The sequence below is a fragment of the Myxocyprinus asiaticus genome, chromosome 46, assembly GCF_019703515.2.
Source record: "Myxocyprinus asiaticus isolate MX2 ecotype Aquarium Trade chromosome 46, UBuf_Myxa_2, whole genome shotgun sequence".
NCBI lineage: Eukaryota > Metazoa > Chordata > Actinopteri > Cypriniformes > Catostomidae > Myxocyprinus > Myxocyprinus asiaticus.
In genome coordinates, this window is record NC_059389.1 from 18,447,316 (window position 1) to 18,458,065 (window position 10,750).

A 10,750-nucleotide genomic window follows, 5' to 3' on the forward strand; every position below is an offset into this window, starting at 1 on the left:
GTTAAGAAAGGCAATGGAAGAAACCGGCAGGAGTCACAAATCAAACTAATTAATTCTGACAGCGACTACCGGTGTAGCTCAACTTCAACTCAATGCAAGCAAAACTGTATGCTAAGCTGACATGAAAAAGATCTCAAGTGGCTCCTTTTGAACATGATAATGTACAATAGCACATCCCAGTCTTCCAACTTGTCAAGAAGAACACAAACATTGTACTCAGTGGAGTTTCGTCAGATTTGCGTTCACAAAAAACCTCTTCAAGGCCTGAACATCAGGGTGAACGTTCTATCAAGGACCTTGATCATTTATAGACCTTCTGGCCATTTGCCTCTGAGCATTGTGGAGTCTCGACCCCTTGTAAACCACATCTGCTGGATGCCTGCCACAAAGAAGCCTCAATTTCATCTCCAGTGAATCAAATAATTGGAAAAACAGGACAAAAAGAGGTGCAGAGCAAGCAGAAAGTGGAAAAGACATCAAAAGTGTCAGCTATAAGGACCAATATCACTTTTTTACAACCGATAACGAAAACGATTATTTTTATGTTTACATGTCCGATAACCAATATTCAGAACTGATACAGTGAGCGTGTTTACATGCACAATCTTATACCTATTATGCTTAATAAGCTGACAACATGCAAGGTCAAGTACATGGCTTAAATGGTTTTTCTTCATCAGGGTATGGTCATAAATGGTTTAAGAATTAACAGATCGACACACACAGATTTTTTCCCCATTATCATGTTGCATGTAAATACATTTTTACCATCTTAACCAATCCGCACAAGTCTCTTTACGTTTTGACATCAGAAATCAAGAATAACCAAAGTCTTTGAGTCAGTGTACTGGTGGCCATCTTTGGAACACTCCCGGGAAGCTATTTCCAGTCATGAAAGTGCAGCTTCTATCTACCTGAATGGTAAAAGACCGAAATCTCCAAAATGGTTGGTCAAGATTACAATCAAAGAACATACTTCATATCAGCAGTAAAATCTGATGACACTGGTATCATAAATTGTGCTTCACCTCAGATTTCGCTAAAAAACAAATTTACCTGGCTTGTATAGCTAATAAGCATGCGTGTTCTCGAGTTAATTGACAGGCGATGTCTGTATCTAAAAGGTGATTGGCTCTTTTACCTGAAAGGCGTGACTTCCTTTCTACATCCATTGACCGTTGGGCATTCCAATTTCTCCCATTCATTTTAATAGAAGTGGCCATCTCTGCTAAATAGTCTCTGAAATAACCCAGTGATGTCAAGACTCCTGTAAATTAGGGCTGCCCCATGATAGTCGACCAAACCTTGGTTGATGAGAAGAATCTTGGTCGACCAAGTTTTGATTGGTTGGTTGGTCGCAGAAAAAAAAAAAAAAAAACTCCACAGGAAACCGATGAACACCAGTATTACCGCTGGTTGGATGCTAGGTGGTACTATGGCATAATTTTCGTTAAGCAGGGTTAGGGATATGCCTACACAAAGCAAGACACCTTGATTTCAAACTTTATTTTTTATTTGTTTTAACAAAAAATTTAAATGAAACTGGAAATAAATTAAGTGCAATTAAAATGTGTGTTGTTCAACTTTTTGAAAGATGGCTTAACAACAGTTGTGAAGGGCAGCATCTCTTTAGAAACTAACCTACATCATCCGTGCATTCTCTTCCAGTCGGGTATTTCATTGTCCAGGAAAATACATCATGTGTGTGAATAAATTCGTTTTGTTCCCTCCTTCACAAGATTATAATTGGATATATATATATATATATATCCAATTAAATCGGCAATCTAAATTCCAATTGCACTCCAAACAAAATGAAAAAGCAAATATATATATAAGCAGGGTTGGGGAGTTACGGAATACATGTAACGGGAATACGTTTTTAACATACAAAATATAAGTAACTGTATTCCACTACAGTTACAATTGAAATCATTGGTAATTAGAATACAGTTACATTCAAAAAGTATTTTGATTACTGAAGAGATTACTTTGCATTTTATTGTCTTTTGTTTCATTTAATATTTAGTCCTTTCAGATGGAAAACATTTATACATATAAATGATGTGATCCAAAGTGCATTTGAACAGCGGTGAAACACTTTCTTATGATGTGTTACATTCATACGAGCAGACAGAGAAGTAAGTTTGAAGTAAGTTTGGAGCAGAAGAAATAGAAATAAACCTTGTGTAAATTGTCAGCTTTACGCTAAGCTAAAATGCTATTTCTAGCCATTTTACATGCACGTTACCAGACACGATCATAGTTTTTTTATCAAGAAAATTCATGTCAGATCATAATTTCTTTTTATCTATTAAGATCTTTGATATTTGGGCAAAAATCTTATTCTTGATAATCATGTTTGTATTGTTTTCCTGTAAAAATATCTAAAAATCCTTAAAACAAGATCAGTTTGATTTATCTTGTTTTAGAAACAACGCTGCATAAAGATATTTAGGTTTTTCAGAGAATGTATTTTTAGCATGTGTATTTTGTCTTACTGTACTGGCAGAGTTTTTATAGTCAAAACAAGTGAAAAAATCTACCAGTGCTGAAGAAGTAATCCAAAGTATTTAGAATACGTTACTGATCTTGAGTAATCTAATGGAATACGTTACAAATTACATTTTACAGCATGTATTCTGTAATCTGTAGTGGAATACATTTCAGAAGTAACCCTCCCAACCCTGTATATAAGTAACCACCTTTCCATTTACCGGCAAGTATCTTCTAAACATGCAGGCGGAAAATTACGTACACAAATGAAGACTCAAAAACAATTATAAATGTAAAAATAATAATTATAATTATGATAATAATCACTGAAATATAAATCATGGTTCAAGGTGAACATGTTTTTGTATTATTTTATGTTTTAATCACAGATGTATAGGCTGCAGAGTTGCGTTCACAATGAACTGCTCTGTGGAAATAAAGTGAACTGAACTCAAAGCACCTCCTGAGCTGAGATGTCTGAGGTCATTTGCAGCACTCATAGACGATACTGTTCTTGCAAAAAAAAATTCAGAAGACAGAAACAAAGAAAGAGTGAGAAACTTTTACATGCGTCCACGAGACTGCACGCCTCTGTACAAACAGCGTGTCATACATGCGCATACACAGCATTTCTGTCATCTGTTCTTAATAATATAATAAAGTGTGTTTCTCCAAGCGTGTGTCTGTGTGCCGTGGGGCAAATTATTTGTAATATAAATTTGATAATAATAAAAGCCTAAGAATAATTATTAATTTAATACATTAATGGGAAAACGAGCCAAGTATCATCTTGACATCGTCAAAGGAATCAGCTATTTGCGATCACTCAGACCATCATCGATCCCCGAGATCATTGTCTGTCTGCACAACCCTAATGTGCATTTCTCTATAAATTAACAAAATGTTCAGACAGTCTCCTTGCTGGTTTTTCTGACACATTCAGAATCATTACCGCTTTTGCTTGTGTCGCTTCGTGCGTGCGCTTGTAAAATGTATATTTTAAAGACTCATTATTATGGTTTAGTATTTCTCTGTAATGTAGAACAGTGTTAGCCATGTTACTTATAACATTCTTTCTCAGTCCTGGAACTCAAACCATTTTCTGATGCGAAAATGAACTATTACTTTTAGCAAACACAGATCGGAACATATAGATTTCTCCCCATTTTGCTCAGCAGGTAAACACATTTACTGCCATTTTTACCGGCGTATCCAAAGTGTGAAAGTGTTTTGGCATTTAAAAGCAGAGAATAACCCGATGGTTTCAAATTCAAATGTAATGCAAATGTTTTCTTGTGTTGTCGGATTTGTTTTGAATACGCTAATTTTTTGTAGTTAATGGTGTATTGGTGTGCATGTAAACACACTGTCCACAAAGAAATGGTTTGAGGACTGTGTTGAGTAGAGCTAGACTAGTGTGTGCTATGCCGGCACAAAAGTGGCCTTATGGGTCATTGTGTCAAGTGTCAAAGAGAACAGATTTTGCGTGTCCATCTGCACTGACCTTGAAGAACATTTAAAAATACACCCAAAATGAAAATCATGGGTGAATGGAAAGTCTACCTCTGAAACAGGCTTTCGAACCGACCTCTGATCTTGACGAACTGCCAATAAATCCACGACAATATCAATTTACACTTCACTGACAGCACGTTTAATGAATCTCCAGGTTGTTTAAAAAGGCTGAAATTAACAATGTCACGTGTCTCCTCACCTTCATACAGAGCTAAAGAACCGTAACAATCTACGTGACTGAACTGATGTTTGCATTCCCTGTTTCATGTTTTCAAACCCATCCCTGAAAACAAAAACTATTTTTCTTGATATTTGAGGTGTCTTGGCACCGCAGATGTTTTTTGAACATTTTGATCTAGTTGCGCTATTCGCTCCATACTACGCACGTTAGACATCATTACACAGGGCATCAAGATGAACCGTAGTGATGTTGTTACTGCTTATGAATATTCCTACGCATTTCTCCCAGGCACTCCAAAAAGGAAATTGAAACCTCCGAAGTGGAACGGAAAGGAACTAAGCCTACACAAAGTGAATTAGGCTTTACTGTTAAAAACACAGAATTCAGGAGAATAAAGAAAAATCAATACATGGTGTGTCTAATTAATTCCTGAAGGGATTTCTCAACTCCAAAAAAGAATTAATTAACCCAGATAATACATTGTACGCCTTTCCAAAACCAGGAGTACAAAAGATTCATGCTCAGATTCAAAGTGTGCTGTTTTAAAGTGTAAATCCATCAATAGGCCTTAATCCACCTTAACAACATAGATTGATGACTGATTAAGACAATTTAAATTCACTTTCTAATTATAAAGAATGGTTATGTTCGGAATGAAAGGAATACTAGCGTACACTTTTTAGTCTGTTTACTGCTAACTGTGCAGTATAGGCTACATAAATACTGCCTACTATCTGTTAAAAATAGTATGTGAAACGCATAATGCAACAATAATCATTTTAAAGTACAAGGTTACACTGTCACATGACATCAATACATTGATCTTTAATTCAGCACGTGCTGTCTAGATATCATATCACAGGCCCAGATGGAATCTGCAGACTTTTTTCGCATTTTCTGCACTGATTTTTTTGGGGAAAAACTGCAGAATTCTGCGGAAGGAATTTAAACATAGAAACATTTATTACATGGACCTGAGAGCACTATACTCTTATTGGTAGCCTAAAAGCATTATGAAGTTAGCCATAATATCTCATAAATAACATGCAGAGATGGGGAATACATAGAACTTTTAAGAATGTCACAATTCTGTGGAAATCTGCAATTTATTGTGGAGTTCAACAGGCACACAATCCTTTTTTGTCCTCGGATTTTTCATCCAATTTTGTGTTAAAATGTCTTAAAGGAATATCTTGTGTTGAATACAAGTTAAGCTAAATCGACAGCATTTGGGGCATAATGCTGATTACCAAAAACTAAAATAAAAGCAATTATATATATATATATATATATATATATATATATATATATATATATTACATATATATAATTTTATTTTTTAAAGCAAACATTGACATTACTGTGGGGCACTATAATGGAAGTGAATGGGGCCAATTTAAAGACAGGAACGTGAAGTTTATAATTTTATAAGAGCACTTCAATTCATTCTTTTGTTAAAACTTGTGTATTATTTGACCTCTAAAGATGTTTAAATGATAGTTTTTACAGCCTTTTTAGGGTTTACGGCATTATGTCATCATGGCAATGAAGTTGTAAAATTGGATATAACTTTCCACAAAATAGTAAGCAATTTTATCACACTAAAATCATGTTAATATGCATATTGTTTACATTTTGCAGCTATAGCCTACTTTTGAAATAATGAGTATTGTAACGTTTACGGATTGGCCCTATTCACTTCCATTGTAAGTATCTCACTGTAACCAGATGTTTTCTTTTTTAAAGAAAAGAATGGATGAATCGAAATACATTTTTGGTGGTAATCATCATTATGCCATAAATGCTCCCGCTTGACTCCATATAACTCTTTTCAGTCCATTAAAAAACACCATAAAACAAAAAAATACATAGCACACCTTAGGCTGAAGTTTTCTAAAAACATTTCAACCACAACTTAAAGCAGTTGCAAGCACATATAAAACATATTTCAAATAGAAATGACAAAATAAATATAGTTTACATAATGATTAGGTAAACTAATAATAATAATCATAATAATATCACTCTTTTTTACACATAGAAATCTGACCACTGCATACTTTAAGATAAGTGGACAAACAAACCTTCCACACTTGGTGTAATTTGTGTCATCTCCTTCCTTGAAACGGCTCCAGGAAGAATAATGTGACCCTATGAGCCTCTGTTAACAAAACGATTCACTAATAACACCAACATCACAACAGCTACAGCAAGAGGAAACAGCACCTCAGGCACATTAGCTAAAGATCCATTAACACGCTAAATTATAATGACAATTAGAGAGATATGCGCTCCACTATTTTCTCGGAAACTGAAGCAAGACAAAGACTGTTTAGCTACAATGACTGATGGCCTTTATGTAATTGAGTTTATGTATTGACATGTATGCTGAACAGCGACTGTCATTACTGTCAAAGGTAGGGAGACACGAGCCATCACATTAAAATTACAGTACATCGCTCCTGGAGTACTTACTGAGTTTGATACCTCTTTAAATATCTCTCACATAAATATATTAGTACTTTAGACATTGCTTTAGTATTTAATGCATCTACATGTATTATAAATGACGTTTCACGCAGCAGTAAATGCATTATGCATTTCAAACGATCTTAAAGACAAGCAAATGCAACATTTATCGATGCAGCTTTGCAATTAAACATAAAATAACAAGCAAAACAGTGTAAAACTCTGGTAAAACGGCATGCAGAACTGAGGAAAGCATCAAAGTAAACTTTTTAGCGCGCTATTTTCCTACCAGGTTAGCCTATTTAATCCAAGCTACCCAGCATGTTCAGTCTAAATATAGATTTGCATTCATGCATGTTGATATGTTTGATTTGACAGCGGTGATTCGTGTGAAGAAATGCATTAATCAACGATTAGACACTTACTATGCTCTATGTGCTCACGTACACCACTGGCTTCAGCTTCCTCCTGACGTTTGAATGGGCGCTTACTATACCGGATACTACGTCACTGAAGCGCGCAAAAGACCGCGAAAATCATTTCGTAAGGAGTACACGTTCGTTTATTGATACTGTACTGAGAAAAAAATGCTTAAAAAAAAAATAAAAAATACTAGGCCTATGTAAAGCAAAGAAATCTTCCAAAACATATATGTATATACATGTAAACAAACCATTATGAAACAGCAAAAATTGAAAAGATAATTTTATACAACTCATTATTTACCATTCAGAAATGGTAAATAATGAGTTGTATAAAATTACAACATATAATATGACGTGCTACATCTTCCCCCAATATCAATGTAACAACTTGCCACAACTTTTAATAAAAATACCCTTGGGAGTCACGTGACGCCATGCAAGGATCGGACGTGTGAACGGCAAGCTCTGCACACTGTGCTAGTTTTAACACCTTTTATGACATAAACCGGTGAGATTCAATACACTCTGTTTCATAACTGTTCTAGGAGAACAATATGTCAAAGAATTCAAAATCCTGAGGGTGAAGAAGGACAGGATACGGTGAAATTCCTGGACGGGCTCTTTCCGAATCTGCATCGACATAACAGGCCATAAGCTAGAAATTGAGCGAGCTCACAGGGTTCTGGCTCGACGATCCGTGGAAGGAGACAGGCCCCGATCAATTCTGGCCAGATTTCTGAGATCATCTGATAAAGATCTGGTGTTACGCGAGGCGAGGAGTAAAAGAAGTCTTTCTTGGAAGAACCACAACATTTTCTTATTCCCAGACTTTGCGAACTCGATGAGAGAAATGTGATCGATTCAAGGAATGCAAGAAATTTTTACATTAACGGAAGGTCGCTTTTGCACTGATATTCCCGGCCAAATTGAGAATAGATGCTAAGGATGGCCGTAAAACACTCACATGTCCACAGCAAGCGATGTCCTTCCTAAAGTTAATGGAGTGAATAAGTCATCTTGTGATACTCATGTTGCAGCCGAATGGGCCAGCTCACTGAACATTCGCTTGACTGTTTGAAGATTCTGCGCGCTCTTTTTGTGCTGGTTCCACCTAACAGCTGGAGTTTATTTTGTAGAGTAACACACCATTGGGATGGTTTTGTAGATCAATCTACACACTCTTTGTGCTTACTCCACCTATCGGCTGGAGTTTGTTTTGTGGAGTGTTTCTGGCAAGGTCACTGGAGTGAGTAGGTCATTTGCATGCACTCATGTTGCAGCCGAGTGGACCGGCTCACTGAACTTCTAATGGACAGTTTGAGGAACCTGCACGTGTTTTTTGTGCTAGTGCCGCCTATCGGCTGGAGTTTATTTTGTGGAGTATTTCTTGCAAAGTCATTGGGGTGAGTGGGTCATTTGTTTGCACTCATGTTGCAGCCGAGTGGACCGGCTCACTGAACGTTCGTTTGACTGTTTGAAGAATCTGCGCATAATTTTTGTGCTGGTTCCACCTAGCGGCTGGAGTTTATTTTTTGTAGAATAACACACCTTCAGGTAAGTTTTATGGCTGAAGCTAAATGCTTTTTGTGTTAATTCTGCCTATTGGCTGGAGTTTGTTTTATAGATTATATTTTGCTGGATAATTCTGTCTCACAAAATGTGTATAGAAACACCGGACTTGAGCAATCCGACGGCAAGGTTGTCGCAGGGGCTCTCGTAGGCATGCATGGACTGTTTGGAGGGATGGACGCCAGTTGGCACTGTTGTGCGCGGGGTTAATGCGCATGTTTTTCTTCTTTTTTTTTGTTTTGTTTTTTTTTTTTGTTGTTTTTTTTGTTCTAGGGGATATTCGGGATTTGATTGTCATACTAATGTTGGAATGTGGTCTTTATAATCTTGTCTTTGACACACAATCTATTTATTCTTATATGTCAAAATGTCAAATGTTAATATGAGTGGATTGTCTCCTCCATGTGGAATGTGAATGGGTTGGGGCACCCCATAAAAAGAAGGAAGGTTATTTCTCTTAAGTGTAAGAAATATGATATAGTGTTTCTTCAAGAAACGCACCTTACTCCGCAGAAAGCTGAAAAATTTGGAAAGATATGGGGTGGGCATTTTTTTATAGTGCTGGCTCGAGTAAGAGCAGGGGAGTCATTACACTAATAAGTAAACATCTACAATTCAAATGTCTCAAACAGAGTAAAGATAAATTAGGAAGAGTCATTATGGTTTCAATGGAATGATTACACATCACAAGCATCACAAGAGTGTGTTTGACTGGGTTAGAAGACGGATGGAGCGTGACATGGGTCTCTCCACTCCTTCACATTCTGCGTCGCCCCCCCATCAGGTATTAGTTTCACCAAGTACAACTCGCAGATTTGTTAACTGTGCCCTCTTTTTTGCAATTGGCATTTGAATCCAACATAAATAAAGACTTCTACAGAAAACAAGCATTTATGAGCTTCCTTCTCAAAATCTTCTAGTTACTGAGATATAGCCCTAGTGACAACTTCCCCATGTGACAATTAACCCCGGTCTCCCCTATAAATAAATATGCCTGGTGTCAATAAGGAATTATGATTACTTTCCTGGCTTTTATTCAAGCGAAATTAAGATACTTTAAAATCATATTAGATTGTATGCCAGGAAGTGCCTGCTCTCCAACTTCCCACCTAATACTGAATGAAGTTTTTGAAGTGATGTGCCTTGGATCCAATCTTGCTTGAGTGAGCCAAGATTCTCATAGATCTTACTCCAGGATGGCTGCCATTTAATATTAAATGAAGATTATGTAAAATCCCACTACTTCAAGATTCTTGGCTTCCTGCTTTACTGACTCCAAGATCAGTCAGACCAAGATCTTGTTAGATGGTTGAACACACGGGTCTTTCATTAACAAATAGGGTTAGGGAGTAACAGATTACATGTAAGGATTACGTATTTAAAATACTAAATATTAGTTACTGTATTCCACTACAGTTACAATTGAAATAGTTACATTCAAAAAGTATTTTGATTACTGAAGAGATTACTTTGCATTTAATTGTAATTTGTTTCATTTAATAATTAGCCTATTCAGTTAAAAAACATTTATCCATATAAACATTTGAACAGCGGTGAAACACTTTCTTATGATTTGTTTCATTCATACGAGTGGTTTCACACTGTTGTGTGTGAAAAGGTGAATATGATGTCATTGAGGAACTTTCCTTTTGGCACTTAATAGAGTAGCTGCATCATGTTTCCACAGTTTAACAAAAAACATTTAGAAACGCTTTTACAAATGAAACATAAATCCAATAAATACACGATTACATACCTTGTCAACGTTTTTTTATGCGGTTAGGGTATTGTTACAAGAAATGCTAACCAATATAGCCTTTAACATCATATAGAAAGCTCCAAATAATATATTTTCTACCTCATTCTTTGAACAGAATCCACATACCATCAGAAAAGGATGTCTGTGTACACTCAGTGGGGTTTTAATGTTTGGAGCAGCAGGTTGAAGCAGCAAAAATAGTTAACCTTGTGTAAATTGTCATGTGAACATTTAGCTTTAGGCCAAAGTGCTATTTCTTGCCTTTACAGGCATCTGTTACCAGGCACGATTATATTTTATAACGAATTCTATTAAGAAAATTCACAGTAGAGCATA

The 10,750-nt window shown here is 36.1% G+C and overlaps 1 protein-coding gene across 6 annotated transcripts in view; it reads right to left on the minus strand.

Moving 5' to 3' along the window:
• LOC127436336 (protection of telomeres protein 1-like) overlaps window positions 1-7,149 on the minus strand; it is a 65,438-nt gene extending 58,289 nt beyond the window's left edge. For 2 of the 6 annotated variants that reach the window (XM_051690432.1, XM_051690431.1), the window contains exon 1: window positions 7,087-7,143. The gene's annotated coding sequence lies outside the window, so the exon portion shown is untranslated. Of the gene's footprint in view, window positions 1-7,086 lie in introns of all 6 variants that reach the window. The other 4 variants (XM_051690435.1, XM_051690433.1, XM_051690436.1 and 1 more) reach the window with 4 other exon arrangements.
• Window positions 7,150-10,750: the final 3,601 nt, after the last annotated feature.